Raw genomic sequence first — 8,041 nt, 5'->3', positions numbered from 1 at the left:
GCCGGCGGCGCCTCCCCAGGGGTAGGGCGGGCCCCGGAGGGCGCGGCCGCGCGCGGCCCCCGTGGTGCAGCGGTTATCGCGTTCGCCTCGCACGCGGAAGATTTCGGGTTCGAGACCGGGTCGCGCACGGAGTGCCTAAACTGTACAGCGACTTTGTCCCTAGCCGACCTCGCCCGTTCGAATCAGCCTCATAAAGTGTTCCCGTTCCCCAGTTCTGTACACCGAGACGAACCCAGCTCCTCAGCCCGTCCTCCGAATCTGCTTCCGCTCGTTGCGGGCTCCTCCTGGTCTCCGGGGTTTCTCCGTTGCCTGCGCGCCCTGGGGAGGGGCGGTCATCAAAGCGAGGGTCTTTACTGAATTGTATTAAAAGCAAAAATGCTAAACGACGCTGCTTCTGGGAAGTGTGCAAAGTAGCTAGACGTAGAAAGTTAAATCGATCCTACGTGAGGGCCTCGGCGAGGACTCTGATTCACTGGGAGCGTATCCCAGGGGGACGGGGCCTCACGCGACCACCGACAGCACCCCAGCTCCCTCGCCCATTTCTAATAATTTCTAGCCCTAAATTTTGCTACTTTCCACCACTAGAAAGTGCCTCTGCCACTCGAGGTCTAAGCGTTTCCTTAGGTATGAATCCGAGGAGTTGCCGAAGAAAAGTCCTCACTGAAACTTGAACCCAGGGCCTCCTCTTTACTAGACAAGCGATTTAGCCAACTAAGCCCCGGGGCTTTCCCTTTCCAGTCACATAAAAACAAAGCTTTCTCTGGAACACACGGCAGAAGGAGGCTCGGGAAAACGCTCGCAGAACGCAGGGTTTTCTCTGTTCTCCCCTCCGCTCCTGCTCCCCTTCCTCTTTTAACGCAGTTAGGTGAAAGCGGGAGCGCGGGCTTCCCCGACGCTCAGTACCGACTAGAGGTGATTGCGCAATCACTTCTATCACCGGGATGGCCGAGTGGTTAAGGCGTTGGACTTAAGATCCAATGGGCTAGTGCCCGCGTGGGTTCGAACCCCACTCTCGGTAGGTCGTATTTTCTTCTCCGCGCTCCATCTAGATGCAGTACCAACCTTGCAAAAGCACGATCACGCTCCCCTTTTCCCATTCTTTCACGTAAACACTTTAAATCTGGAAAAGCTACTTCTCGTGTCCTTTCCCATCAGTCCTTGCAGAGTGACAGCGACTGGCAAACCACCCGCGGCTCTGCGGGCCCAAGGAGCTGTCAGCCGCCCGGCGCCCCGCTCCCGAGAGCGCTGCACCTGCAGGCCAGCGCGGCGCTTCGGGCTTCCGACGCGGCGCTCAGAAAAGCCCCGCTCCACCAGCGCGTAAGGCGCCCAGGCCTCCTCGGCAGAGTTGCCGATCTGAGCTTCCCAGTGTGAAACCCGGACAGGGACCTCGGTGGCCGTGGTTACGTTATTGAGTATCTGTGACGAGCCCAAGAGCTCCTTCGAAAGCTGAGGCTGGGATGTAGCTCAGTGGCCAAGCTCCTGCCTAGCATGTACAAGACCCTGGTTTGGTCCTCAAAACTGGAAAAAAAAAAATGTAGCAATTAGCCACCTATTATCTTTTAGTAAGGATGGTCAAGGGATAACATTAAGTTAAAAATGAGTGTACAGCAATGTTTTTATAGGGTGATAGCCACATTTCACATGCACACATAGCGCAAGTATGTGCGTGCTTGTAGAGGACGAGCTTGGTAGTGCTCACTTCTGGGATGTGGGACACACACGCACACACACACACACACACACACGCATGCACACGCATGTGCACGCTGCTCCTCAGCCATACTATGCATACTTTTGGTGCTAGTCCTCAAAGGGGAAAAGGCTAAATTCAGAAATAGTGAAAAAGAAAACAGGAACAATCCTTTGGATCTTATGTCAAAAGACATATCTGGCACAATTGGGAAAGTAGAACTGAAGTATGAAATCCTTCAAGTAAAAGTTTGGAAAGAAACCTCTTGCCCTGGTATTCTGTGCCATTATATCAGCTACTTACCTGGAAGTTTCCTTCCCAGCTCAGGGTCCACGTCAGTACTGGTGAGGAGAAAGGTAGGACAACGGACGTCCAGGGCTGGCTTAGGACCCTGTGGTCTGGCTATGTGGGTAGGAGAGTGGCTCCCAAGGTAGTGTCGTCCTGCTAAATCCATAAACTTGCTTTGGAAGATAGTAGGGTGCAGTAACCGGCCCACCGGTTTAGCTCTGGAACTTGGTCTCGATCTCCTGGACCTAGTAGTGCAGAGCAGGAGCTGCTAGCTGGGTTGCCAGCGTGGGATCCACTCCTGCTTGAGACCTTGGGGAGGGGCTGGGGCAGCGACTCTGGGGACCAGCTCCTGTCTTCCAGTTCTGGCCTTGCTGTTCACTCTGCAAGCTACAAGGTCTGTATTGTACTAATCCTTGTTCCACCAAGGAACTGCCTGTGAGGGACACACACACACACACACACACACACACACACACACACACACACACCACAGGCACCGTGTTACCTCAGTGCCTGGTAAATAGTAAGCGCTCAGAAAACACAATTTCCTTTTCTCCCTAGAGAAAAAAGCATTTCCATCACTTATAAACTGCTCTTAATGATAATTTTCCTAATTTTTATAGTTTTGAAGATACTTGAAACATTGATTTCTGACTCATCTAGAAATACCTCCTCAACACTCGAGCAAATGAATAGCCCGTTACACACCTCGGTGGAGCAGGCCGTGCCCCACCGTGTTACCCGTGCTGCCGAAGAGCGCACATCGCCATGCCTTGGGCCCACTCACGGAGCCCGCCGTGTGCGTGGGCTCTCGGGAGCCGCATCCCGGGCTTTCTGCTGCGGACACCTCACAGCTTTTGAGGCGGTGCTCTCTGTGTAAAAGAGGAAGCCATTTTTGACTGCATAGCAGAAAAAGAGCAAAAAAATGACCACTCTATCCGCCTTCAGGGCTCCGCACCAAGCTCACTGATTAGTCTGTTGCTGTTCGCTTTCGTGGTGCCGAGGGTCGAGCCAGGGCCTCACATGCCTGAAGCACACCCTCTTCCCTGAGCGGCACCAGCCCCGGGAGTTCTGAGGCGCCAGGTGACCTCGTCGTTCGCCTGCACATCCGTCCTCTCACTATGGGCTTCTCTTGATTCCCAGTAGCTCTTGTTTGGGGCTTGGTTTGGCTTTGGGTGCTGGGGCTGGAACCCCAGGCATCAGGTGTACTCCGCCCTCTCCCTGTTTTTTTTTTAATATTCCCACCTTATCTTGCCCCCCTCTTTCTGAAACAGGGTCTCACTATGTAGCCCAGGCTGGCCTTCAACTCAGTGATCCTCCTGCCTCAGCCTCCCCAGTGTTAAGATTACGGTATAGTACACCTAGCCCATGTCTTCTTTGTTTTGTTTTTTTTGTTGTTGTTTTTGGTCTTCTTGAGATAGGTCTTGCTATGCAGTTCAGGCTGGCCTTGAGCTCACTTTGTAGTCCAAGCTGGTCTTGAATTCACAATGATCCTCCTGCCTCAGCCTTCTGAGTGCCTGTCTTCTTTCAAGTATTTTATATTGACATTTTAATCCTTTTTTCCGATGTGTTCTTCCATTCTAAGTCAACCTCCCCAACCCCATGCCCTCACCCACTCCTCTCATCGTCTCTGTGATCCCATCCACTGAGGCGTCTTGGCCTCGGTCCGACTTGTCCAGCGGATGTGCGCTGATCAGATCTGCACAAGCCGTGGTGCGCAGGGCTTGCCTCGAGACTGGTTCGCGCAGAGATCGGAAAGCATCGCCATTCTCACGGGGCTTGTGTTCTTTCAGGAAAGCTGGCCCAGCACAAAGGGTGCTAGTGTGTGCCATCGGGCAGGCAGGGGAGAATGCACTCACACCGCACAGGAGAGCAAATCCTCCGAGCGCCAGCGCCTCCGCCGAGCAGTTATGGGGGGACCCCGCACTGAAGGCCTGAGGGGGAGCGGCCGGCGGGGGCCGACGTCGCCGGGAACCCGCACGCTCAGCTCCTGTGCTTGAGTCGAGGGCAAGCGTGTGTGTCACTGTGAGCGGAGTAAAGGGGGAAGGGAAACACTGGCCCAAGGAAGGTGGTGCTAGAAAGTGTGGGGAGCAACCAGAGGGTGAGAGACGGAGTGGGGGGCACAGAGAGCCCCAGAAATCATCTTCCTGGGTGCTGAGGTCCCCAAGAACTGTGCCGGGAGCAGCGGACAGAGCGAGGCCCAAGGCCTGGAAGCGTCAAGGCCCCGCACTCTCGATGCCAGCAGAACCGGCAGAGAAGGCACCGTCTGGAACCCGGGGCGGGTGGAGACCCAGCGCCCACGCCCAGGGCTGTGTGGACGGTCCCCAAGGAGGAGCCGGGAGGCGGGGGTGTGAGCAGCAGACTTCAGAGCTGCCCTGGGGGTCAGAGTTCCTCCTGCCCCCGGTGGAGCCCCACTGTGACACCTGACTGCCAGCTCTGTCACTCCCCAGCTTTCCTTGGCCCATCGCAAGGGCAACGCATTGTGGCTCTTCTTTCTGCTCCCCACGGAAGAGGAAACTATGTTCAGGAACAAAGTTGAGTGACTAATAAAATGTTAGCTACTTGTGCCTGGCCAGCAGTCGGCCTGGGGTTCCAGCCACGGCAAATGTCCAAGTAGAACCCAAGATACATTCAGCGCAAAAAGCAAGTAAGTAGGCTCCCTTTTGTGCAAAAAAAAAAAAAAAAAAAAAAAAAGAATCCAGAAACCAGGCAGGATACATGGAGAATTTCAGGACGGAGTTACCTGGAGAGAGGGGGCTGCCAGGATAAAGACGGAGAGGAAACCTTTCGGTGTATCTTCTTGTTTCTGCTTCTGGAGCCCCGTAAATGTACTGTCTCTGCAGAAGGCCTTAGACAAGGGCCTGTGGAAAAGTGCATAACTTTCACGTAGGAATAAGTGTTGAAGGCATCAAAGCTAGGTCTTTGTAATGCTCACTTTTTCTTTCTCCTTTTTAAATCTTACTGTCTTTAAATAAGGTGCTGGTGGTTTGTAATTTATGGTGGGTGGAAACAATCCAAGAACTCAGTCTTTCATTCCAAGGTACCTCCACGGAGCAGGGGCAGAGCAGCCAGGTGGCGCTGGGAGCGGGACGCGCTGAGGGGTCCGCTTTGTCAATGACTAGAAGCGCATTATATTGGCAGGAACAAAAGGACATGGAGCTGGCCCGTACGGGGATCGAACCCGCGACCTTGGCGTTATTAGCACCACGCTCTAACCAACTGAGCTAACCGGCCGTCCGCAGGCCGCCTTCTCCTCTCCGAACCCCGTCCACGCGTCTGACCGCGCGGCTTCTCCTGCGGACCGCGGGTCTCGCCCGCGGGTTACGACCCGAGGTCCAGCCCCGGCCGGGGCGCCTCCCTGCCGGCCGCGGCGCGGTTCCTCGCGGCCCGGGACGGCCGCGCCTCGGTTTCGGATGGGCTCTCTCGGCGAGCCGGGCCGGGCGGCGCTGGTCCCCACGCCGGACGCGAGCGCGCGTGGGCACAGCACGCCAGGGTTGGAGGCCACGCGTGCCCCAAGATCCGACTCCCCCGGGGCGCTCGTTTCCACCGGGCGTCTGCACCTGCCCCTAAAGCGGAAAGCGCTTCGCTTTCCCGGAGGCGGCCGTGCTTCTGCAGTCAGGTGACACTGTTTCTGGGACGGCTGCTCTTTGCGGAGTGAAAACTATATTCAAAGAGCGCAGAACTAAAGCCACCCCCAGGGCAGGCTCCGTGGCTTAGCTGGTTAAAGCGCCTGTCTAGTAAACAGGAGATCCTGGGTTCAAATCCCAGCGGGGCCTGTGGGGAAGCAGGGGTGTCCTTTTATCATGCTGCCTGGTGCAAAATGACCCTGATAAGAAATCACTGTAACTCTGCCTTACTGTGTGGGAACAAGGAATGGAAACACAACAGCTTTAGAAACAACACTCTTTCAAACGTCCTCCGTCCTCGTCTGATTACTGAGAGGAAACATTCTGTCGCTTCATCACCTGCCAAACCCGCATAAAGCTGGCATTCCATGCCTGTACAATGGCCCATACATGGCTGGTGGCCTTTCTAATGTCCTTTGCCATGTACACATGCGTCTTTATCAATAGCTTTGAGAGATGATGCACAATGCACAGAAAAATTTAAAGAGAAAGACGAGACCAGGAAGTTTTAAGAAACAGATGATGCTTTGTATTTTACCGTAAGCTCTTGTTTTATCTTTCTGTTTCTTTTGACATTCTAAACTGTATCTTCAAAGTAGATGTCAGACACCCAGCACCCGCTCTGCTGTCTACAGTGGTGTGCACAAACTTGTGTGAGCCACGGAGTGCGTCTCAAGCAGCTCCCTGTTCCTTACCCTGATTGAACGTAATGTAACACCACTCAGCTCTGGAAGGACTAGGTGATGAAGACGCTTTACTCTACAACAATTTTCAAACAAGACCTGGACTTTCACGGCTGGCTTTGGTAAAGGACTTCTCCATAATCAGATACTATTTCTTTCCCAACATAGGTGTTATTTACTCACAGGAAGCCTGCTTCCTCAGGGACCACATGTCGTTTGTGTTGTGGTTCCCCAAGTGGTGAGGGCCTTTGTGTGTGTGTGTGTCACCTGAGGCCAGGTCTGTGGCTCTTTCTCCTTGACATCCAAGTATGAATTCCCAACGCTGGCACTGGATAACTTGGCTGAGCTGATTTTGATGTCTGAAGCAATAAGGCACAGCTATGAAGGAAAATGCTGGGAAAGAGAAACGGTATCTGGAGGTATTTTCACTGGTGCTCAAGCAGGGAGTCTGAGGTGAGTGGGGGGAACGTGGGAAAAGGCCTGCAGAAAACGCCTACGGGGCAGGTGCAGCTGAGGTCTCCAGGCGCCACGGTCCCCGTTCCCTGCCCCAGGGCTTTCTCCACGGCGCTGAGATGTCCTTGCCGAGGCTGTGACTCTAGTTCCGCTCGGGCAGCACTCACACCTGGACATGCCCCACTCCACAGACGGTTAAGTCCACACCCGAGCCACGGCCACTCGGGAAACTGGCAGCCCCAGGACTGAGCAGAAAGGGGTCAACCATTCCTGCATCTGTTTGTTCATCCACCGCCTGGACCTTGACAGCCTGTCTGGAGTTGATGGACCCCAAAATCCATGTCTAACTGAAGGGTCCCCCAAGCCTCAAACTCCTATTTCCGTTTCCACCGGGTTTCATACAGGTACCCCTAGCACGGCACACCACAGACCGAAGGCACCCACATTCCCATCAGAGGCCTGGGCTCACAGCCTACTACAGATTGTCACAACGTCTGCCGGGTTCCCTGCAACCTGTGTGCGGTGCTTCTCTCCTGTCCTTCCCTTGGTCCCTACTTGGGCCATCCACACCCATCACCATCTGCAACAACTTGTTCTTCCGGTCTGCAAGCCCGGTGGTCTCCACCCTCAACACCTCAAGAGCCCGGATTAAAATGCAGGGCATCGTTTGTGCTCACTTGCACTGCACTTTCACTTCACCTGGGGTTTACTTAGAAGTGCTGTGTCTATCATCCCCAGTACCTGGAAATTTTCTAGCTATCTTTTTATTGTTAACTTCCACCTTACTTGTGTCATCAGATACCATATTTTAAAAACGATTCTAATCTTTTAAAATTTAGCAAGACTTGCTGTACAGCCTTATTTTGGTGAGTTCTCCATGTGCACTTGAAAATAATGTGTATTCTGCGGTTTTCGGTGTGACGCCTCACAATGCCACCGAGGTCAGATCCCGTGGTTTGTAGCCACAGCTCACAATTACTATATTCCCAGTTGTTTTTTCTCTTAGCTGCTCATCAGTTATCAGAGTGTCTTTAAAATCACCAACAATGATGGTGGGGTTTTTTTGCAGTTCTTTTTTTTTTAAATTTCTTCATATAAAAATGAGTGTCGTGTGCGGAATTGGTCATTGCATCATGGTGGAATGTTCCTCTTCATCGGGGGTCTTAGGCTCTGCGCAGATGTCTACTCGGGAACATCTCTACATGGCGCCAGCTCCCTCACTGTGACTGTGTCCTGGGCACCTCTTTCTCCATCTCTGTTGTTTGTTGCGTGCCTCTGGAAGCAAGTTATAATCGGCCTCT

At 53.6% G+C, this 8,041-nt stretch overlaps 3 non-coding genes across 3 annotated transcripts; 2 read left to right on the top strand and 1 right to left on the bottom strand.

Annotated features, from left to right (window-relative positions):
* Positions 1–935: 935 nt before the first annotated feature.
* Trnal-uaa lies at positions 936–1,018 on the top strand. The gene has a single exon. It is a non-coding gene; the product is annotated as a tRNA-Leu (tRNA).
* A 4,120-nt stretch (positions 1,019–5,138) lies between these two features.
* Positions 5,139–5,212, bottom strand: Trnai-aau. Its single transcript has one exon. It is a non-coding gene; the product is annotated as a tRNA-Ile (tRNA).
* A 468-nt stretch (positions 5,213–5,680) lies between these two features.
* Positions 5,681–5,754, top strand: Trnat-agu. The gene has a single exon. It is a non-coding gene; the product is annotated as a tRNA-Thr (tRNA).
* The last annotated feature ends 2,287 nt before the right edge of the window (positions 5,755–8,041 follow it).

The sequence above is a fragment of the Chinchilla lanigera genome, unplaced genomic scaffold (genome assembly GCF_000276665.1).
Source record: "Chinchilla lanigera isolate Chin_1 unplaced genomic scaffold, ChiLan1.0 scaffold00064, whole genome shotgun sequence".
Classification (NCBI taxonomy): domain Eukaryota; kingdom Metazoa; phylum Chordata; class Mammalia; order Rodentia; family Chinchillidae; genus Chinchilla; species Chinchilla lanigera.
This window is presented reverse-complemented; position numbering and strand designations above follow the sequence as displayed.